The sequence below is a fragment of the Hippocampus zosterae genome, chromosome 3 (assembly GCF_025434085.1).
Source record: "Hippocampus zosterae strain Florida chromosome 3, ASM2543408v3, whole genome shotgun sequence".
NCBI lineage: Eukaryota > Metazoa > Chordata > Actinopteri > Syngnathiformes > Syngnathidae > Hippocampus > Hippocampus zosterae.
In genome coordinates, this window is record NC_067453.1 from 18,153,738 (window position 1) to 18,166,414 (window position 12,677).

At 41.4% G+C, this 12,677-nt stretch overlaps 2 protein-coding genes across 10 annotated transcripts in view; one reads left to right on the forward strand and one right to left on the reverse strand.

Moving 5' to 3' along the window:
- Positions 1-12,677, forward strand: part of LOC127598052 (tumor protein p53-inducible protein 11-like) — an 823,313-nt gene that overhangs the window by 584,013 nt on the left and 226,623 nt on the right. The window lies entirely within an intron of this gene.
- Positions 1-12,677, reverse strand: part of LOC127598035 (pleckstrin homology domain-containing family A member 5-like) — a 380,167-nt gene that overhangs the window by 357,941 nt on the left and 9,549 nt on the right. The gene's annotated exons all lie outside the window — the stretch shown is intronic.

Below are 12,677 nucleotides of genomic sequence, written 5' to 3' on the forward strand. Positions count from 1 at the left end.
TTACTAGTGAATTAGTGAGCGTTTTGTGGCTTACATGTCAACTACTAAGCCTCAAAATGATCTTACTAGTGAACTAGTGGGCACATTTATGGCCTTACATGTTCACTAGGAAGCCTCAAAATGATCTTACTAGTGAACTAGTGGGCGTTTTGCGGCTTACATGTCAACAAGTAAGCCTCAAAATGATCTTACTAATGAACTAGTGAGCGTTTTGTGGCTTACATTTCAACTAGTCAGCCTCAAAATGATCTTACTAGTTAACTAGTGGGCGTTTTGTGGCTTACATGTTAACTAGTAAGAGTCAAAATGACCTTACTAGTGAACTAGTGACAATTTGTGGCTTACATGTTCACAAGTAAGCGTCAAAATGACCGTACTAGTGAACTAGTGAGCGTTTTGCGGCTTACATGTCAACTAGCAAGCCTCAAAATGATCTTACGAGTGAGCTAAGGGGCGTTTTGCGGCTTACATGTCAACTACTAAGCCTCAAAATGATCTTACTAGTGAACTAGTGGGCACATTTATGGCCTTACATGTTCACTAGTAACCCTCAAAATGACCTTACTAGTGAACTAGTGGGCGTTTTGTGGCTTACATGTTACCTAGTAAGCGTCAAAATGACCTTACTAGTGAACTAGTGACAATTTGTGGCTTACATGTTCACGAGTAAGCGTCAAAATGACCTTACTAGTGAACTAGTGAGCGTTTTGTGGCTTACATGTTCACTAGTAAGCCTCAAAATGATCTTACTAGTGAACTAGTGGGTTCTTTTGTGGCTGACATGTTCACTAGTAAGTGTCACAATGACCTTACTTGTGAACTAGTGAGCGTTCTGTGGCTTACATGTTCACGGGTAAGCGTCAAAATGATCTTACTAGTGAACTAGGCACATTTATGGCCTTACATGTTCACTAGTAAGCGTCAAAATGATCTTACTAGTGAACTAGTGGGCACGCTTATGGCCTTACATGTTCACTAGTAAGCGTGAAAATGATCTTACTAGTGAACTAGTGAGCGTTTTGTGGCTTACATGTCAACTAGTAAGCCTCAAAATGATCTTACTAGTGAACTAATGGGCACATTTATGGCCTTACATGTTCACTAGTAAGCATCAAAATGATTTTACTAGTGAACTAGTGGGCACGTTTATGGGCTTACATGTTCACTAGTAAGCGTCACAATGACCTTACTTGTGAACTAGTGAGCGTTTTGTGGCTTACATGTTCACTAGTAAGCCTCAAAATGATCTTACGAGTGAGCTAGTGGGCGTTTTGCGGCTTACATGTCAACTAGTAAGCCTCAAAATGATCTTAATAGTGAACTAGTGGGTTCTATTGTGGCTTACATGTTCACTAGTAAGCGTCACAATGACCTTACTTGTGAACTACTGAGCGTTTAGTGGATTACATGTTCACTCGTAAGCCTCAAAATGATCTTACCAGTGAACTAGTGGGCACATTTATGGCCTTACATGTTCACTAGTAAGCCTCAAAATGATCTTACCAGTGAACTAGTGGGCGTTTTGTGGCTTACATGTTCACGAGTAAGCGTCAAAATGATCTTACTCGTGAACTAGTGGGCGTTTCGCGGCTTACATGTCAACAAGTAAGCCTCAAAATGATCTTACTAATGAACTAGTGGGCGCTTTGTGGCTTACATGTTCACTAGTAAGCGTCAAAATGACCTTACTAGTGAATTAGTGAGCGTTTTGTGGCTTACATGTCAACTACTAAGCCTCAAAATGATCTTACTAGTGAACTAGTGGGCACATTTATGGCCTTACATGTTCACTAGGAAGCCTCAAAATGATCTTACTAGTGAACTAGTGGGCGTTTTGCGACTTACATGTCAACAAGTAAGCCTCAAAATGATCTTACTAATGAACTAGTGAGCGTTTTGTGGCTTACATGTCAACTAGTAAGCCTCAAAATGATCTTACTAGTGAACTAGTGGGCATTTTGTGGCTTACATGTAAACTAGTAAGCCTCAAAATGATCTTACTCGTGAACTAGTGGGCACATTTATGGCCGTACATGTTCACTATTAAGCCTCAAAATGATCTTACTAGTGAACTAGTGGGTTCTTTTGTGGCTTACATGTTCACTAGTAAGCGTCACAATGACCTTACTTGTGAACTAGTGAGCGTTTTGTGGCTTACATGTTCACTAGTAAGCGTGAAAATGATCTTACTAGTGAACTAGTGGGCGTTTTGCGGCTTACATGTCAACTAGCAAGCCTCAAAATGATCTTACGAGTGAGCTAAGGGGCGTTTTGCGGCTTACATGTCAACTAGTAAGCCTCAAAATGATCTTACTAGTGAACTAGTGGGCACATTTATGGCCTTACATGTTCACTAGTAAGCGTCAAAATGATCTTACTAGTGAACAAGTGGGCGTTTTGTGGCTTACATCTTCACTAGTAAGCCTCAAAATGATCTTACTAGAGAACTAGTGGGCATTTTGTGGCTTACATGTCAACTAGTAAGCCTCAAAATGATCTTACTAGTGAACTAATGGGCACATTTATGGCCTTACATGTTCACTAGTAAGCGTCAAAATGATCTTACTAGTGAACAAGTGGGCGTTTTGTGGCTTACATCTTCACTAGTAAGCCTCAAAATGATCTTACTAGAGAACTAGTGGGCATTTTGTGGCTTACATGTCAACTAGTAAGCCTCAAAATGATCTTACTAGTGAACTAATGGGCACATTTATGGCCTTACATGTTCACTAGTAAGCGTCAAAATGATTTTACTAGTGAACTAGTGGGCACGTTTATGGGCTTACATGTTCACTAGTAAGCGTGAAAATGATCTTACTCGTGAACTAGTGGGCGTTTTGCGGCTTACATGTCAACTAGTAAGCCTCAAAATGATCTTAATAGTGAACTAGTGGGTTCTTTTGTGGCTTACATGATCACTAGTAAGCGTCACAATGACCTTACTTGTGAACTAGTGAGCGTTTTGTGGCTTACATGTTCACTAGTAAGCCTCAAAATGATCTTACGAGTGAGCTAGTGGGCGTTTTGCGGCTTACATGTCAACTAGTAAGCCTCAAAATGATCTTAATAGTGAACTAGTGGGTTCTATTGTGGCTTACATGTTCACTAGTAAGCCTCACAATGACCTTACTTGTGAACTACTGAGCGTTTAGTGGATTACATGTTCACTCGTAAGCCTCAAAATGATCTTACCAGTGAACTAGTGGGCACATTTATGGCCTTACATGTTCACTAGTAAGCCTCAAAATGATCTTACCAGTGAACTAGTGGGCGTTTTGTGGCTTACATGTTCACGAGTAAGCGTCAAAATGATCTTACTCGTGAACTAGTGGGCGTTTCGCGGCTTACATGTCAACAAGTAAGCCTCAAAATGATCTTACTAATGAACTAGTGGGCGCTTTGTGGCTTACATGTTCACTAGTAAGCGTCAAAATGACCTTACTAGTGAATTAGTGAGCGTTTTGTGGCTTACATGTCAACTACTAAGCCTCAAAATGATCTTACTAGTGAACTAGTGGGCACATTTATGGCCTTACATGTTCACTAGGAAGCCTCAAAATGATCTTACTAGTGAACTAGTGGGCGTTTTGCGGCTTACATGTCAACAAGTAAGCCTCAAAATGATCTTACTAATGAACTAGTGAGCGTTTTGTGGCTTACATTTCAACTAGTCAGCCTCAAAATGATCTTACTAGTTAACTAGTGGGCGTTTTGTGGCTTACATGTTAACTAGTAAGAGTCAAAATGACCTTACTAGTGAACTAGTGACAATTTGTGGCTTACATGTTCACAAGTAAGCGTCAAAATGACCGTACTAGTGAACTAGTGAGCGTTTTGCGGCTTACATGTCAACTAGCAAGCCTCAAAATGATCTTACGAGTGAGCTAAGGGGCGTTTTGCGGCTTACATGTCAACTACTAAGCCTCAAAATGATCTTACTAGTGAACTAGTGGGCACATTTATGGCCTTACATGTTCACTAGTAACCCTCAAAATGACCTTACTAGTGAACTAGTGGGCGTTTTGTGGCTTACATGTTACCTAGTAAGCGTCAAAATGACCTTACTAGTGAACTAGTGACAATTTGTGGCTTACATGTTCACGAGTAAGCGTCAAAATGACCTTACTAGTGAACTAGTGAGCGTTTTGTGGCTTACATGTTCACTAGTAAGCCTCAAAATGATCTTACTAGTGAACTAGTGGGTTCTTTTGTGGCTGACATGTTCACTAGTAAGTGTCACAATGACCTTACTTGTGAACTAGTGAGCGTTCTGTGGCTTACATGTTCACGGGTAAGCGTCAAAATGATCTTACTAGTGAACTAGGCACATTTATGGCCTTACATGTTCACTAGTAAGCGTCAAAATGATCTTACTAGTGAACTAGTGGGCACGCTTATGGCCTTACATGTTCACTAGTAAGCGTGAAAATGATCTTACTAGTGAACTAGTGAGCGTTTTGTGGCTTACATGTCAACTAGTAAGCCTCAAAATGATCTTACTAGTGAACTAATGGGCACATTTATGGCCTTACATGTTCACTAGTAAGCATCAAAATGATTTTACTAGTGAACTAGTGGGCACGTTTATGGGCTTACATGTTCACTAGTAAGCGTCACAATGACCTTACTTGTGAACTAGTGAGCGTTTTGTGGCTTACATGTTCACTAGTAAGCCTCAAAATGATCTTACGAGTGAGCTAGTGGGCGTTTTGCGGCTTACATGTCAACTAGTAAGCCTCAAAATGATCTTAATAGTGAACTAGTGGGTTCTATTGTGGCTTACATGTTCACTAGTAAGCGTCACAATGACCTTACTTGTGAACTACTGAGCGTTTAGTGGATTACATGTTCACTCGTAAGCCTCAAAATGATCTTACCAGTGAACTAGTGGGCACATTTATGGCCTTACATGTTCACTAGTAAGCCTCAAAATGATCTTACCAGTGAACTAGTGGGCGTTTTGTGGCTTACATGTTCACGAGTAAGCGTCAAAATGATCTTACTCGTGAACTAGTGGGCGTTTCGCGGCTTACATGTCAACAAGTAAGCCTCAAAATGATCTTACTAATGAACTAGTGGGCGCTTTGTGGCTTACATGTTCACTAGTAAGCGTCAAAATGACCTTACTAGTGAATTAGTGAGCGTTTTGTGGCTTACATGTCAACTACTAAGCCTCAAAATGATCTTACTAGTGAACTAGTGGGCACATTTATGGCCTTACATGTTCACTAGGAAGCCTCAAAATGATCTTACTAGTGAACTAGTGGGCGTTTTGCGACTTACATGTCAACAAGTAAGCCTCAAAATGATCTTACTAATGAACTAGTGAGCGTTTTGTGGCTTACATGTCAACTAGTAAGCCTCAAAATGATCTTACTAGTGAACTAGTGGGCATTTTGTGGCTTACATGTAAACTAGTAAGCCTCAAAATGATCTTACTCGTGAACTAGTGGGCACATTTATGGCCGTACATGTTCACTATTAAGCCTCAAAATGATCTTACTAGTGAACTAGTGGGTTCTTTTGTGGCTTACATGTTCACTAGTAAGCGTCACAATGACCTTACTTGTGAACTAGTGAGCGTTTTGTGGCTTACATGTTCACTAGTAAGCGTGAAAATGATCTTACTAGTGAACTAGTGGGCGTTTTGCGGCTTACATGTCAACTAGCAAGCCTCAAAATGATCTTACGAGTGAGCTAAGGGGCGTTTTGCGGCTTACATGTCAACTAGTAAGCCTCAAAATGATCTTACTAGTGAACTAGTGGGCACATTTATGGCCTTACATGTTCACTAGTAAGCGTCAAAATGATCTTACTAGTGAACAAGTGGGCGTTTTGTGGCTTACATCTTCACTAGTAAGCCTCAAAATGATCTTACTAGAGAACTAGTGGGCATTTTGTGGCTTACATGTCAACTAGTAAGCCTCAAAATGATCTTACTAGTGAACTAATGGGCACATTTATGGCCTTACATGTTCACTAGTAAGCGTCAAAATGATTTTACTAGTGAACTAGTGGGCACGTTTATGGGCTTACATGTTCACTAGTAAGCGTGAAAATGATCTTACTCGTGAACTAGTGGGCGTTTTGCGGCTTACATGTCAACTAGTAAGCCTCAAAATGATCTTAATAGTGAACTAGTGGGTTCTATTGTGGCTTACATGATCACTAGTAAGCGTCACAATGACCTTACTTGTGAACTACTGAGCGTTTAGTGGATTACATGTTCACTCGTAAGCCTCAAAATGATCTTACCAGTGAACTAGTGGGCACATTTATGGCCTTACATGTTCACTAGTAAGCCTCAAAATGATCTTACCAGTGAACTAGTGGGCGTTTTGTGGCTTACATGTTCACGAGTAAGCGTCAAAATGATCTTACTCGTGAACTAGTGGGCGTTTCGCGGCTTACATGTCAACAAGTAAGCCTCAAAATGATCTTACTAATGAACTAGTGGGCGCTTTGTGGCTTACATGTTCACTAGTAAGCGTCAAAATGACCTTACTAGTGAATTAGTGAGCGTTTTGTGGCTTACATGTCAACTACTAAGCCTCAAAATGATCTTACTAGTGAACTAGTGGGCACATTTATGGCCTTACATGTTCACTAGGAAGCCTCAAAATGATCTTACTAGTGAACTAGTGGGCGTTTTGCGGCTTACATGTCAACAAGTAAGCCTCAAAATGATCTTACTAATGAACTAGTGAGCGTTTTGTGGCTTACATTTCAACTAGTCAGCCTCAAAATGATCTTACTAGTTAACTAGTGGCCGTTTTGTGGCTTACATGTTAACTAGTAAGAGTCAAAATGACCTTACTAGTGAACTAGTGACAATTTGTGGCTTACATGTTCACAAGTAAGCGTCAAAATGACCGTACTAGTGAACTAGTGAGCGTTTTGCGGCTTACATGTCAACTAGCAAGCCTCAAAATGATCTTACGAGTGAGCTAAGGGGCGTTTTGCGGCTTACATGTCAACTACTAAGCCTCAAAATGATCTTACTAGTGAACTAGTGGGCACATTTATGGCCTTACATGTTCACTAGTAAGCGTCAAAATGATCTTACTAGTGAACTAGTGGGCGTTTTGCGGCTTGCATGTCAACAAGTAAGCCTCAAAATGATCTTACTAGTGAACCAGTGGGCGTTTTGTGGCTTACATGTTCACTAGTAAGTGTCAAAATGACCTTACTAGTTAACTAGTGAGTGTTTTGTGGCTTACATGTCAACTAGTAAGCCTCAAAATGATCTTACTAGTGAACTAGTGGCCGTTTTGTGCCTTACATGTTCACTAGTAAGCCTCAAAATGATCTTACTAGTGAACTAGTGGGCGTTTTGTGGCTTACATGTTACCTAGTAAGCGTCAAAATGACCTTACTAGTGAACTAGTGACAATTTGTGGCTTACATGTTCACGAGTAAGCGTCAAAATGACCTTACTAGTGAACTAGTGAGCGTTCTGTGGCTTACATGTTCACGGGTAAGCGTCAAAATGATCTTACTAGTGAACTAGGCACATTTATGGCCTTACATGTTCACTAGTAAGCGTCAAAATGATCTTACTAGTGAACTAGTGGGCACGCTTATGGCCTTACATGTTCACTAGTAAGCGTGAAAATGATCTTACTAGTGAACTAGTGAGCGTTTTGTGGCTTACATGTCAACTAGTAAGCCTCAAAATGATCTTACTAGTGAACTAGTGGGTACATTTATGGCCTTACATGTTCACTAGTAAGCGTCAAAACGATCTTACTAGTGAACTAGTGGGCACATTTATGGCCTTACATGTTCACTAGTAAGCCTCAAAATGATCTTACTAGTGAACTAGTGGGTTCTTTTGTGGCTTACATGTTCACTAGTAAGCCTCAAAATGATCTTACGAATGAGCTAGTGGGCGTTTTGCGGCTTACATGTCAACTAGTAAGCCTCAAAATGATCTTAATAGTGAACTAGTGGGTTCTATTGTGGCTTACATGTTCACTAGTAAGCGTCACAATGACCTTACTTGTGAACTACTGAGCGTTTAGTGGATTACATGTTCACTCGTAAGCCTCAAAATGATCTTACTAGTGAACTAGTGGGCGTTTTGTGGCTTACATGTTCACGAGTAAGCGTCAAAATGATCTTACTAGTGAACTAGTGGGCATTTTGTGGCTTACATGTAAACTAGTAAGCCTCAAAATGATCTTACTCGTGAACTAGTGGGCACATTTATGGCCGTACATGTTCACTAGTAAGCCTCAAAATGATCTTACTAGTGAACTAGTGGGTTCTTTTGTGGCTTACATGTTCACTAGTAAGCCTCAAAATGATCTTACGAGTGAGCTAGTGGGCGTTTTGCGGCTTACATGTCAACTAGTAAGCCTCAAAATGATCTTAATAGTGAACTAGTGGGTTCTATTGCGGCTTACATGTTCACTAGTAAGCGTCACAATGACCTTACTTGTGAACTACTGAGCGTTTAGTGGATTACATGTTCACTCGTAAGCCTCAAAATGATCTTACTAGTGAACTAGTGGGCGTTTTGTGGCTTACATGTTCACGAGTAAGCGTCAAAATGATCTTACTAGTGAACTAGTGGGCGCTTTGATCTCACGCCGTTCATCGCAAACAAGCGGAGTTCAAACGCTGAGCACGGATGCACCGAGCTGCACGTGAACTCCACATACGTATCGAAAGCGCTCACGAAAGCACATCTGGACCGCGATGCACACAGATGCACGCGGTAGCAAAGAGTAGAGAACGTGCACATTGCTCAGCTGCGGACGGCGGTGCACTGATGCAGAGACAGAGGCCAGACCCCAGCTTCATGTTCGCTGGCTGCGAATTATCTCATCAAACATGCACGGCCAATGGTTGTGACAGGCTTGGAGCTGAGCCATTGCAGCCCGCTTGTAAAGCGAGCTCTGTGACCAGCGTTGTGCACCAGTGATTTCCCACCACACCAATAATATTCGGCTTGACAGACAAACCGCGGAAGGAAGTTCTTGGCGAGCATGCTGAATCAACAAACAACAGTTAGTCAGCGATCAACTGTTGTTGAAACTTCGCTGACATTTGCACACATGGGCGCTTGTGGTTTGTTTGGCTTTTCATCAGCGCTGGCTTCGAGATGCATTAAACGAGGATTATCTATCTATTTATTTATTCATTTATTATGAAAGTCGCGCTGCATCACCGCAACAACTATTTGTGTGATCAGTGCAGTCTGCAGCACTTACTATTCTCATAAAAGCCGATAGACAGCACTCTCAATGACATATATATGCACAATTGTCTGGATTCATAGGCGTGTCAAATCCATTTGGTGTGTGAATGTGAGTGAGAGACTTGCATTTCATTACAAAGTACAAAATCCAAGTTATTTTTTTTTGTCTTACTCTACTGGCAGTACAGTTTGCACCAATAATTTTCTCTGGACTGAAGCAAATATAATGTAACAATCACATAAACACACGCTACAACTCAACATTATCGATATTACCAAATTAACTTCGAACCATGTACTTTTTGTAGTTCGTCCTCATTAGGGCAGTTGAGAGTTGAATGGGAGGCATCTATGCTGTAATGTAACTGTGCTTACTACTACTAACACCTTGTCAGATAAATTTGTAAACACATTGTTGGCAAATGCATCCTAAATTCATTTGAGTGAAAAAAACAAAGTTGGGTTTACTTTGGACATATTTCAACTCCCATCCACTAAAAGATAGTGTAGGCATCGTGTAGAATGTGCACTAATCTCATCCAAATCAGAGCGCGTGGAAAAACAAAAGCTGTGTGCTGTCAAACTGGCAGCATGTGACAAGGAGATTCAACAAAATCATTTTTAGATCAGAAAGAAGCCCCCAAAAACATTTAGAATGTAGTAAAAAATAAATAAATAAAAATCAGCAATTGTATGTCCATTTAGCTCTGCGGCGACTTGGCAGCATAAAGGTGTTACATCTTTCTTCAGAGTCAAATGTTTCTATGTTTGACTACCAAGCATGTTGAAAAGATGAGATGTATGGTCAATGTCATTAAACTTCATCTGCTGTCTACACTCCACAGTCAAAGCATTACATTTTCTTGCATGACTTAATGAGATACAGCAGTGAACTTGTCTCTGCCCTTAGAGGCGCAATGATCCTGTTAAAGAGGCACTAACAATATGCTTCTTTCGTAGTAATTGGTGATAAAAATAAAAGCTCTCAACCACAACCATGAACATATTGTTATGGTAATACCTCGTGATATAGTCGTTCAACATTTAACATGGAACGAGGAATGGTCGTCGCTATGGTAACGACTGAATGGTGTTCCCACGAGCCTGGTTAAAAAGTCAGATGCATACAATCCAATTGTTCTGCACCTATTAGAATGTGTTTATTACGATGCAGAATGAGTGTCACTATGAAGTATTTGTTGTTTACGATGATACTAGTGCAGCGTGTTATACCGGAGACAAATTCCTTGTGTGTTCTACATACTTGGCCAATAAAGATGATTCTGATTCTGATTTCAGATTATGCAATGTAAGAATATTTTGATGGTTTGGGTTCGAAATTATGATGGATTGGAACATCCTTTTGGACTATGCTAACACTGCGGTGATGTAAAGGCTTCCAAAAGTTTCAAGCTGATGTCATATAGAATAGTGTTGCAGTGCTTTTTTGGGGGGGTGGAGCACTAGGCTGAGTCAATGAGATTCAATTTGAACTTGGCTATGTCTGGCAAGTAAGGACAAGGTATGCAAACCCTCGTTTTATTTGGCTACTGTTTAATTGCTATTGCAGCTGGACTGCTTTACTCCAATTTTTTTTTATGTTCATTCATTCATTCATCTTCCGAGCCGCTTGATCCTCAATAGGGTTGTGGGGGGTGCCGGAGCCTATCCCAGCTGTCTTCGGGCAGTAGGCGGGGGACACCCTGAATCGGTTGCCAGCCAATCGCAGGGCACACAGAAACAAACAACCATTCGCATTCACAGTCACACCTTTTATGTGTTCGAGATATTTATCTGTTGCAGCTCTGAGACACAAAGAGCTACCTTGTTGTCTTTTAAGCGGTTATACAGTGATCCCTCGCTATTTCGCGGTTCGTTTATCGCGGGTTCGGTGCATCGCGCATATTTTCAAACATATTCATTAAAAAAATAATAAAAATTCCATATACATGGAGTACAGTACTGTATATGTTGCTCTATGTGACTCACTGTTGTTTTGCAGCTTCTCACGGACTGTTTGTGGACTTATTTTTATTAATTTTTTTTACCTGTATATGTTAATTGGCCGCTACTTCGCGGATTTTCGTTTATCGCGGGTGGTTTTGTCACCATTAACCGCGAGGGATTACTGTATTATTTTCCAAACTGCGCCCCTAAAAAAATACAAGCACATCTCTCTTCCACGACGACGTGCCCCCTCTGCTCAAGCCGGCTCAAGAGACGTTCAAAGACTACCTCTGAAAATTTTAAATTAAAGATACCTTAAATGTCACAAAAGGAAAATCAGTCAAACACCGAATGTGGTTTATTCGGGGACAACCTGGACAAAAGGTAAATATAATTCCGCCTGTATACCCTTATTTGAACACTCCCAAGTGAACATGACTAGATGACAATATTATATGCAGGACTGTACTTTTGACGCAGGTTGCAGCAGCAAATCTCAGGGGTGTGTGACCCAAGATCAAGTCACCTTTGAAACACTTCCTTGAACACAATGCCTGCTTCGAAAGGCAATGCAGGTACAGTATCAGAAATGAAGCCGAAAGATCCTGACATGGGAAGAAAAGCCGTTATTCAAAGAAGACTGATGAAGAAGAAGTTTACAAGTGCTACAGTGAATATCTTCTGAATAGCTTTGAGTTGAGCTTTTGTTGCCCGTGATGGATGATAACGACTCACTAGCCCTAAAGTATGCAAATTTACAAATCCAAAGAAACAATCTTTTGCTCAAGTGGCCAGCCGAAGCACGGTCAAAAAGTTGCATATCGGAACTTCATTCATTCATTCATCTTCCGTACCGCTTGATCCTCACTAGGGTCGCGGGGGGTGCTGGAGCCCATCCCAGCCGTCTCCGGGCAGTAGGCGGGGGACACCCTGAATCGGTTGCCAGCCAATCGCAGGGCACACATAGACGAACAACCATCCACGCTCACACTCACACCTAGGGACAATTTAGAGTGTTCAATCAGCCTGCCATGCATGTTTTTGGAATGTGGGAGGAAACCGGAGCACCCGGAGAAAACCCACGCAGGCCCGGGGAGAACATGCAAACTCCACACAGGGAGGCCGGAGCTGGAATCGAACCCGGTACCTCTGCACTGTGAAGCCGACGTGCTAACCACTGGACTACCGGGCCGCCCCGCGGGGGGGTGCTGGAGCCTATCCCAGCTGTCTTCGGGCAGTAGGCGGGGGACACCCTGAATCGGTTATATCGGAACTTGTAAATGTCAATTACCATCATTTGCCATGCAGTAAGTGATTCCCCAGTACCGCCTACGGCTCCAGTTTGTTCTTGCTCTGTTCAGCACGGCGATGTTTGTGTGTCCAGAGGTATGCAATGCATTTGCAAATATGTCATTGGCAAAACTGTCCCAGTAAATACTCAACCTCAAGTGATTTGAATTGAGGAATCTTGTGTCATTATTTTGGGGTCTTTTCACAGGAATCGGTGGAGAACTCCTTCATATGA